This window comes from Triticum dicoccoides, chromosome 2A, assembly GCF_002162155.2.
Source record: "Triticum dicoccoides isolate Atlit2015 ecotype Zavitan chromosome 2A, WEW_v2.0, whole genome shotgun sequence".
In the NCBI taxonomy this organism is placed as follows: domain Eukaryota; kingdom Viridiplantae; phylum Streptophyta; class Magnoliopsida; order Poales; family Poaceae; genus Triticum; species Triticum dicoccoides.
In genome coordinates, this window is record NC_041382.1 from 560929331 (window position 1) to 560940167 (window position 10837).

Here is a 10837-nt window from a genome sequence, read left to right on the forward strand (position 1 = left end):
CATAAAGGCACAACTAGCAAGTGTGTGTGTCTGTGTTTGAAAGAGGAATAGATAGATTACTATCAAGATTGAGGTGCCATCCTACTCCTTCGGTGTCGGTTAGTGTGTGTGTGTGTGTGTGTGTGTTTGAGAGAGAAGCCAGTCAATGGATTAGTATCAAGATCGAGCTGTCACCCTACTCCTTCGGTGTCGGGAAGTGTGTGTGTGTGGGTGGGTGGGTGGGGGGAAGTGACACTTACATATCTGTACTTTTATAAAAAACAGAGTTGGTGATGATGGTGTTCCTGCCATCCTACAATATAGGCCATCGGATTTATATCTGATGGATAGAAAGGAAACTATGGCAATTTTGCAAAAAGATACCCACACCCCTCCACATTTGCAAATAAGGCATTCCCTCGTTCATCCTTTTGTCCCACAAGATAAACTACTCATACAAATGCATCTTGATGTTCCGTGCAATGCATGGGCATCTTGCTAGTAGGGAGAAGGAGTTTGTGTGACACATCTCTATATTAAGGGATAGCTAGATAGGATGTGTGCGAGGCATACTTAAAGCATCACAGAGATAAACAAACGGTGTGCATGCAAGTTGTGACGCCCCGAGACCGTTGCGCCAGGTGTCTTCCAGTTATTCGCCGTCATTGCCATGTCATTCACTTGCGTGTTGCTTCTTGCCTTGTCATCATGTGCATTGCATCATCATCTTTTCAAAACTTGCATCCGTCCGGGTTCCCTAGTTCTCTCCGTTGTCTGTTCTGAGCCCAAACACACTTGCACGTGCCCGTGACACCTCCGAAATAGTATTTTATAAGTGGCCGGAAAATGTTCTCGGATTGGGTTGAAAGTTGGCATGCGGTCCTGTTATGTTGTAGGTAGGCCACCTCCCAAGTTTCATCGCATTCGGAGTCCGTTTGATGCCCCAACGGATAACTATAGCGGCAGTATAGCCGGTCTTCTCGTCGGACATTTTCGGTCTCCGAAAACGGTTGCCGGGTTTTCCCTCCCTTTCCTCCCTACACCGTCTACACAGCCCACTACCTACCACCAGGCCCAACCTAACCTCTCTCGTCAGCCCGTGGCCCTCCTCGCGTGCGCGTCCGAAAGCTGTCCCCGGACCCGACCCGGACAGTTGTCACCGTTGGGTCCAGATCATCCCCAAACATCCCTAAAATATTACCATTTTCTTATTTGGACTCCCGAGCCTTATTTCTCCTCACCGTACGATTTCGATCGGATGTACTGTATGACCCCTAAACTTAATCCCACCACTATATATAATAGGACCAAACCCTAAAATCTACGGAGATGTCCCATCCATCAAATCCTCCGCCGCCGCCACTGTCTTTCTCCCACCTCGGGATCCCCTTCGCACCAACCACACACCACCTCTCAATCCCCACCCAGCCAACCAAATCCGGCCTCAAATCAGCCCTCCATCCTCCATCTGTGACCGCCAGATGGAGATCCAACAAATCCCATGTGTCTTGCTCCTCCTGTGCACCCCGCCTTCGCCCACCGTGCCTCGTCGGACCGGCCACGCCGGAGACCAGCGGCGCTCCACTCCGTCTCCAACTCTGGTCAAGGAAACCAGCAAGAGCATCATCCTCTCGTTGCCGCTGCCTTCCCCTCGTCTCCCCGTGCAGACCACCCAAGGCCGCCCATGGAACTCTGCCGCCGGGCCTCCTCCTCGCCTAGCCACTCCAGCGACCAGCAAGCCGGCCATGCGCCACCGCCATCAGGCCAAACCTCCACTGCTTCTTCTCGCCTGTGCGTGCGTGTGTTGACCGCTGTCCCGAGCGGCCGCACCATCCTCCCTCTTGCTCGCATCGCGTGGGCCTCACCAAGTCCAATACGGCATTCCAGACCTGCCGCTGCTACGCCCGGCGTCCCCTGAAGACGCCGCGCCAAGCTTCCCTGCCTCGCTCACCTGCATCCACCTCGCCCTCGCGAGCACGACCACCGGGGCGCCACATCGCCGGTCCTCTCACGCGCCCGAAGCTCAAGCTCCTCTGCCCGGGCGTCCCACGGACCTCAAGTCGTCGTCCCACGCATGGAGCCGCGCCCCTCCATCCCCTGCACCTCCATCTCTTCCTCGCTGCCGCTCTCCTGTTTCACGCTGCGCTGTTCCTCTGTTTCGTTCGAGCAGCAACGAGCAGGTCCGCTCGCGTTGACCAAGCGAAGCAAGCGCCAGGCCCAACCTGCTTCTTTGCCATGGCCCAGCCACACCTCATCCATGCACCGACTGGGCCGAGGCCCAGATCTGTCAGCTCCGTGGAGCCCTATGTGAGCAGCCTTATGCCCAGTGTTTTGTTCCACTCTTGCCGCCCTAGTTTCCATCATACCGGTGTTTTGTTCCTTGATTTTGCATTCCTTACGTGGTTGAGTGTTATGGGAACCCCTTGATAGTTCGCTTTGAATAAAACTCCTCCAGCAAGGCCCAACCTTGGTTTTACCATTTGCCTCACCACCACCTACTTTTCCCTTGGGAGTCGCGCTCCCGAGGGTCATCTTTATTTTAACCCCCCGGGCCAGTGCTTCTGTAAGTGTTGGTTCGAACCGAGCTGCCTGCAGGGCCACCTCAGGGAAACTTGAGGTTTCGTTTTACTCATAGCTAGTCTCATCCGGTGTTGCCCTGAGAACGAGATATGTGCGACTCCTATTGAGATTTTTCGGCTCATCGGTTGGCTTTGCTGGTCTTGTTCTACCATTGTCGAAATGTCTTGTAACCGGGATTCCAAGTCTGATCGGGTCTTCCTGGGAGAAGGAATATCCTTCGTTGACCATGAGAGCTTGTGATGGGCTAAGTTGGGACACCCCTATAGGGTTTGAACTTTCAAAAGTTGTGCCCGCAGTTATGGGCAGATGGGAATTTGTTAATATCCGGTTGTAGAGAACTTGACACTTGACTTAATTAAAATGCATCAACCGCATGTGTAGCCCTGATGGTCTCTTTTCGCCGGAGTCCGAGAAGTGAACACGGTTCTTGTGTTACAATTGTGCGTAAGTAGTTTCAGGATCACTTCTTGATCACTTCTAGCTTCTAGACCATTGTGTTGCTTCTCTTCTCGCTCTTATTTGCGTATGTTAGCCACCATATATGCTTAGTGCTTGCTGCAGCTTCACCTCATTACCTTATCCTACCCATAAGCTTAAATAGTATTGATCTTGCGGGTGTGAGATTGATGAGTCCTCATGACTCACAGATACTTCCAAACAGTTGCAGGTGCCGATGATACCAGTGCAGATGATGCAACCGAGCTCAAGTGGGAGCTCAATGAAGATCGTGTTCGTTGTTTTGTTTCATTTCCTGTTGATTAGTAGTGGAGCCTAGTTGGGACGATCGGGGATCTAGCATTTCGGGTTGTCTTCTTTTATTTTGGTTCCGTAGTCAGACCTTCGATTGTATTTGGATGATGTATGAATTATTTATGTATTGTGTGAAGTGGCGATTGTAAGCCAACTCTTTATCCCTTTCTTATTCAGTACATGGGATGTGTGAAGATTACCCCTCTTGCGACAAGCCTACCATGCGTCTATGCCTCTAAGTCGTGCCCCGACACGTGGGAGATATAGCCGCATTGTGGGTGTTACAAGTTGGTAATCAGAGTCATCCCCGACTTAGGAGCCCCCTGCTTGATCGAATCGCTGACGTTGTTGAATCTAGAAGAAAATGTTTTGAGTCTTATTATATATATCGAAGAGTAGGATTCTTTTTACTCCTCTGTCCCTTCGTCGCTCTAGTGATGCCTCCTGACGTAGAAGTTTTGACTCTTCTCTTCTCAAATTTGACTAAAAAATTTAGGATCATGCGGGTATCTTGGAATCGTTCTGATGGTTTTGTGACGAGAACATTGTTCTTGGCGCCTCCTAACATTTAGGGGTTGTGGAAGTTTCCAGGGGAGTTGAGCTCCGAGGTGTTGTCGTCACAATTTTATCATTGCAGTTCTGGAATACCTGAGTTCGCCGACATCAAAAATCTCTTTTATGCAGTTGTTGGTGAGATAACCTCGACGCCACCCAGTACTAGGGCGGGTGATTGGGAGTCTTGCTATAACTCGTATAACGGATGCTTTTCGAAGGTTGAGGTACATGATTTCCGAAGGTTTCTTGGTTATGTGTTGAAGGATGGATACAGCTGGATGTAGGAATTGTTAGTTTGGGTGAGATATTATGCTTCCCCTATATCCCCAACACCTGATTGCATAACCAGAAAGTTTCGGGAGTTTATAAGCGGGAATTCAAGTAGCTCCTAGAATATCTTTCCAACAGACACATGATACGATATGGGATCTATGGTATGTTTGTTTCCTGCTTATTTTGCAAGCCAATCCTTTGTTTTGTTTCGGTTTGTGGTATTTGAGTTGCTTCAATGTCAAGTGTTGATTCCATACCTTTCCTGAGCGGTGTTCTCATATTCTTATGTGAACATTAATCCTTCTAATTATCGAGATTGTCATGCCAATTCTTTTCCAACCGACGTGCTCCTCTTCAAGTGGATCCGATCATTTCCAACATCCGCAATATCAACTCAAAGTCTTCTCAACAGTGTTTGTTTCATCCGTCCCAAGTTGCCTTTGTTTTCCCGCCCTCCCACCCTTTTTCTTCAAGGATTCAGATTTCCTAATCATGTATCCTTTTATTTGTGAGAAGTCTCTTCAGTCTTTTCTTTCAATGTTTTACCCGGTGTTTCTTATGAAGATGCTAAGGGAGCTTCAAGTTCGTCACTCTTCACTCGTTTTCTTCTCCGGTGGATTCAATTCAAGCTTTGTCGAGCATATCCTCTCCTTGTTTCAAATGTTTTCTTATGCCGGTGGACCTCATAATCATTCCCCGCTTGCTATTCAATTGTTCCGGAGTGCTGAAGATATCTCAGGAGATTCATGTTTCCATTGCTAATTCGCATAAACTATCTTGAGGTTGTTATCTTATTCAAGCCATTTAATTCAACCGGCGTAATCTCCCTTTCAAGTAACCATTTCAATGGTGTATCTTTTGAGTGGGCCCTAATCCATAGGTCTTTCCCAGGATCTTACCCGACTCTTCTAATCTTCTGGAGTTATCCTCAAATTCATTTCAGAGTTTGACGTAAGAATGAGTTGTCATCAGTCAAATGTCTTTCTCCAAGACCCTTCAAATTCTTTTCATTTTTGGTTCAACGTTTCTAATTTTCATTCTGGAGTACCTCAACAATTCATGGTGGTGTTTCTTGATAACCCACAAGTATCGGGGATCGCAACAGCTTTCGAGGGTAGAGTATTCAACCCAAATTTATTGATTCGACACAAGGGGAGCCAAAGAATATTCACAAGTATTAGCAACTGAGCTGTCAATTCAACCACACCTGGAAACTTAGTATCTGCAACAAAGTGTTTAGTAGCAAAGTAATATGATAGTGGTGGTAGCGGCAACAAAAGTAAAGACAACAAAAGTAATATTTTTGGTATTTTGTAGTGATTGTAACAGCGGCAGCGGGAAAGTAAATAAGCGAGAACCAGTATATGGAAAACTCGTAGGCACCGGATCAGTGATGGATAATTATGTCGGATGCGGTTCATCATGTAATAGTCATAACATAGGGTGACACAGAACTAGCTCCAATTCATCAATGTAATGTAGGCATGTATTCCGTATATAGTCATACGTGCTTATGGAAAAGAACTTGCATGACATCTTTTGTCCTACCCTCCCATGGCAGCGGGGTCCTATTGGAAACTAAGGGATATTAAGGCCTCCTTTTAATAGAGAACCGGAACAAAGCATTAGCACATAGTGAATACATGAACTCCTCAAACTATGGTCATCACCGGGAGTGGTCCTGATTATTGTCACTTCGGGGTTGTCGGATCATAACGCATAGTAGGTGACTATAGACTTGCAAGATAGGATCAAGAACTCACATATATTCATGAAAACATAATAGGTTCAGATCTGAAATCATGGCACTCGGGCCCTAGTGACAAGCATTAAGCATAGCAAAGTCATAGCAACATCAATCTCAGAACATAATGGATACTAGGGATCAAACCCTAACAAAACTAACTCGATTACATGATAAATCTCATACAACCCATCACCGTCCAGCAAGCCTACGATGGAATTACTCACGCACGGCGGTGAGCATCATGAAATTGGTGATGGAGGATGGTTGATGATGACAACGGTGACGAATCCCCCTCTCCGGAGCCCCGAACGGACTCCAGATCAGCCTTCCCGAGAGGTTTTAGGGCTTGGCAGCGGCTCCGTATCGTAAAACGCGATGATTTATTCTCTCTGATTTTTTCTCTCCGAAAGCAAATATATAGAGTTGGAGTTGGCGTCGGAGGGCATCCAGGGGGCCCACGAGGTAGGGGGCATGCCCTAGGGGGGGCGCCCCCACCCTTGTGAGAAGGGTGTGGGCCCCCTGGTCCTCATCTTTGGCGAGGATTTTTTATTATTTTTTCTAAGATGTTCCGTGGAGTTTCAGGTCATTCCGAGAAATATTTGTTTTCTGCACATAAAACAAGACCATGGCAATTCTGCTGAAAACAGCGTCAGTTCGGGTTAGTTCCATTCAAATCATACAAGTTAGAGTCCAAAACATGGGCAAAAGTGTTTGGAAAAGTAGATACGATGGAGACGTATCAACTCCCCCAAGCTTAAAACCTTGCTTGTCCTCAAGCAATTCAGTTGACAAACTGAAAGAAAGAAAGAAAAACTTTTACAAACTCTGTTTGCTCTTCTTGTTGTAACTATGTCAAGCCAGCATTCAAGTTTTCAGCAGAGATCATAACTAACCACATTTGCAATAATTCTCAGGTCTCATAATTACTCATATCAATAGCATAATCAACTAGCAAGTCATAATAATAAATCTCGGATGACAACACTTTCTCAAAACAATCGTAATATGATATAACAAGATGGTATCTCGCTAGCCCTTTCTAAGACCGCAAAACATAAATGCAGAGCACCTTTAAAGATCAAGGACTGACTAGACATTGTAATTCATGGTAAAAGAGATCCAATCATAGTCATACCCAACATAGATTAATAGTGATGAATGCAAATGACAGCTATGCTCTCCATCTAGTGCTTTTTAATAAGAGGGTGATGTCTCAACATAAAAGTAAATGGATAGGCCCTTCACAGAGGGAATCAGGGATTTGTAGAGGTGCCAGAGCTCAGTTTTGAAATAGACATAAATTGTATTTTGAGCGGTATACTTTCATTGTCAACGTAACAACTAAGAGATGGCGATATCTTCCATGCTAAACACATTATAGGTGATTCCCAAACAGAATGGTAAAGTTTATACTCCCCCTCCACCAACAAGCATCAATCCATTGCTTTCTCGAAACAACGAGTGCCTCAAACATACATCAGGTCCCAGGGGGAGTTTTGTTTGCAATTAATTTTGATTTAGTTTGCATAAAGCATGGGACTGGGCATCCCGGTGACCAGCCATTTTCTCGTGAGTTAGGAGTGGAGTCCACTCCTCTTGAGAATAACCCGCCTAACATGGAAGATAAGGACAGCCTTGGTTGATACATGAGCTATTCGAGCATACAAAACAGAATGTTTATTTGAAGGTTTAGAGTTTGGCACATACAAATTTACTTGGAACGACAGGTAGATACCGCATATAGGTAGGTATGGTGGACTCATCTTGAATAATTTTGGGGTTTAAGGGATTGGATGCACAAGCAGTATTCCCGCTTAGTACAAGTGAAGGCTAGCAAAAGACTGGGAAGCGACCAACTAGAGAGCGACAACAGCCATGTACATGCATTAAAATTAATAAATATTTGATGCAAGCATGAGTAGGATATAATCCACCATGAACATAAATATCGTGAAGGCTATGTTGATTTTGTTTCAACTACATGCGTGAACATGTGCCAAGTCAAGTCACTTAAATCATTCAAAGGAGGATACCACCCCATCATACCACATCATAGTCATCTCAATAGCTTGTTGGCATACAAGGTAAATCATTATAACTCATAGCTAATCAAGCATGTAACAAGCAACTATGATCTCTAATTGTCATTGCAAACATGTTTATTCATAATAAGCTGAATCAAGAATGAGGGACTCATCATATTTACAAAAACAACAGAGGTCGAGTTCATACCAGCTTTTCTCATCTCAATCAGTCCATCATATATCATCATAATTGCCTTTCACTTGCACGACCGAATGGTGTGAATAATAATAAGAGTGTACGTGCATTGGACTAAGCTGGAATCTGTGAGCATTCAATAAACAGGAGAAGACAAGGCAATATGGGCTCTGGGTTAAATCAACAATAATGCATATAAGAGCCATTTCAACAATTTGATTATGGTCTTCTCCTACTGACCCCCAAAGAAAAGAAAAGAAATGAAACTATTTACATGGGAAAGCTCCCAACAACAAGCAAAAGAAGAACGGGAAATATTTTTTGGTTTTCTTTTTAATTATTACTACTACAGTAGAAAAATAAACTACTACTAATTTTTTTGTTTTTCTTAAGGTTTAACAAACACACAAGAAGAAAGAAGGAAAAAGAAAATAAACTAGCATGGATATTACAGTGAAAAAGTATGAGCACCGACATCTAGTAATGAGTGTGTGTGAACATAAATGTAATGTCGGTGAGAAATACGTACTCCCCCAAGCTTAGGCTTTTGGCCTAAGTTGGTCTATGGCCACGGCTGGCCTGGCGGATATCCATAATAATAGTTGTTGGGGTCGTACTGTGATGAGGAAGAATAGTTGGGATCATACTGATGTGCATCGGTTATCGCCTGCTGAGCTACAACGTGGAGTCGAGATGCCTCCGCTCTCCTCTCGTACTCTTCTGCCTCCTCTCTGGTAATAACATATCTTCTTTTTGTCTGTGAATCAAAGAAGGCAGGAGAAGGGAGAGTAATACGGAAAACACGTCATTTATCAAAAATTAAACGATATGAGAGAGGTGATTCAGGCCTCTCGACAAACTGGTGCGAAGCCATAGAGTCATAATCTAAATATGCAGGAGGCAACTCCGTATCACCCTCACGAATGTCTATCTCAAGAAAATGAGCTAAGCGGGTTGCATAAATTCCTCCAAAGAAATCTCCATTATGTCTATTATGATGCAACCTACGAGCTACAATGGCTCCCATATGATAAGATTGGTCTCCTAACACAGCACTCCTAAGAATGCTAAGATCAGGGACACACATGTGACATGCTTCATCCTTAGCATTTATGCATCTACTGATGAAGAGAGCAAAATAATGTATAGCAGGAAAGTGAATGCTCCCTATGGTAGCCTACGTTATATCTCTAGATTCCCCTACAGTTATACTAGCAAGAAAGTTTCTAAATTCAGATTTAGGGGGATCCCTAATACTGCCCCATGATGGAAGTTTGCATACAAGAGTGAAATCCTCTAGGTCCATGGTATAAGATTTGTCATAAAGATCAAACATGACTGAAGGAGAATTACGCGAAGATGAATACTCAAACCTCCTCTCAAATGAACTTGTGAGATCATGATACCGAGGGCATTTGTTAGCCTCAAAATCCTCAAGATCGGCATTGCGCAAATATGCTTTGAATTCTTCTTTAATTCCCGCACGGTCCATAAAATTTTTCGACGGCCATTCACAAGGCCGTACTGGAGCGTCTCTTGGTGGATCCTCGTCAGCATCGCGCATAGCAATCCTGGGTCCTTGCTTCTTAGAGGAACCACCTTGGAACATCTTCCTAAGCATATTGTTTTTCTCTAAAAGATTCTGAAATTTTTAGTAACTTCAAACAAAAGTGAACCAACTTCAATAAAACTGATAGCAACTACTCCTACAAGTGCCTAGAGCCTATATCAAGCATTAGAACTACTTAGAACCATATAAATTTGACATGCAAGCTCAAGAACATGGTCACCTATGCAGCAAAAATTTGCAAAGAATAAAGCACTAGAACAAAAACTAATTGGACCAATGGAGGAGTCACATACCAAGGAACAATCTCCCCAAGTTGTTTTGCGAGAGGTGCTTTGAGCAAGGAGATCGAAAATCACAGCAAAAGTGGCTGGAACTCGTGCTTGAGTTGTTTTTTCGGGTTTGTGTGAGACAGAGGAAGAAGATGGGTGCTGGGATAAGTGGAGGAGGGCCACCGTGGGCCCACGAGGTAGGGGGGCGCGCCCTAGGGGGGCCGCCCACCACCCTCGTGGCCAGGTGGCAGCTCCTCCCGTGGTAATTTTTGCACAGTAAATCCTCAAATATTCCCGAAAAAATCATATTAAATTGGCATGTCATTCTGAGGACTTTTATTTTTGGGATATTTTTATATTGCACGGATAAGTCAGGAAACAGACTGAAAGTACTATTTGTACTTTATTTAATATAAATAACAGAAGTTTGTGCTTCTAGTTTCATCCATCTCATGCTCATAAAAAAGAATCCACTAACAAGGTTGATCAAGTCTTGTTAGCAAACTCATTCCGATAATCATGAAACCGGAGAAATTTCGAATAACACTAAGTTACCTCAACGGGGATATGCACATCCCCAATAATAAGAATATCATATTTCTTCTTGACAGTAGGAAGAGGAAATTCAAAATCTCCAAATATAATCGATGGAATTTTTCCAATAGAGTTGATACTGTGAACTTGAGGTTGTTTCCTCGGAAAGTGTACCATATGCTCATTACCATTAACATGAAAAGTGACATTGCCTTTGTTGCAATCCATAACAGCCCCTGCAGTATTAAGAAAAGGTCTTCCAAGAATAATAGACATACTATCATCCTCGGGAATATCAAGTATAACAAAGTCCGTTAAAATAGTAACGTTTGCAACCACAACAGGCACATCCTCACAGAT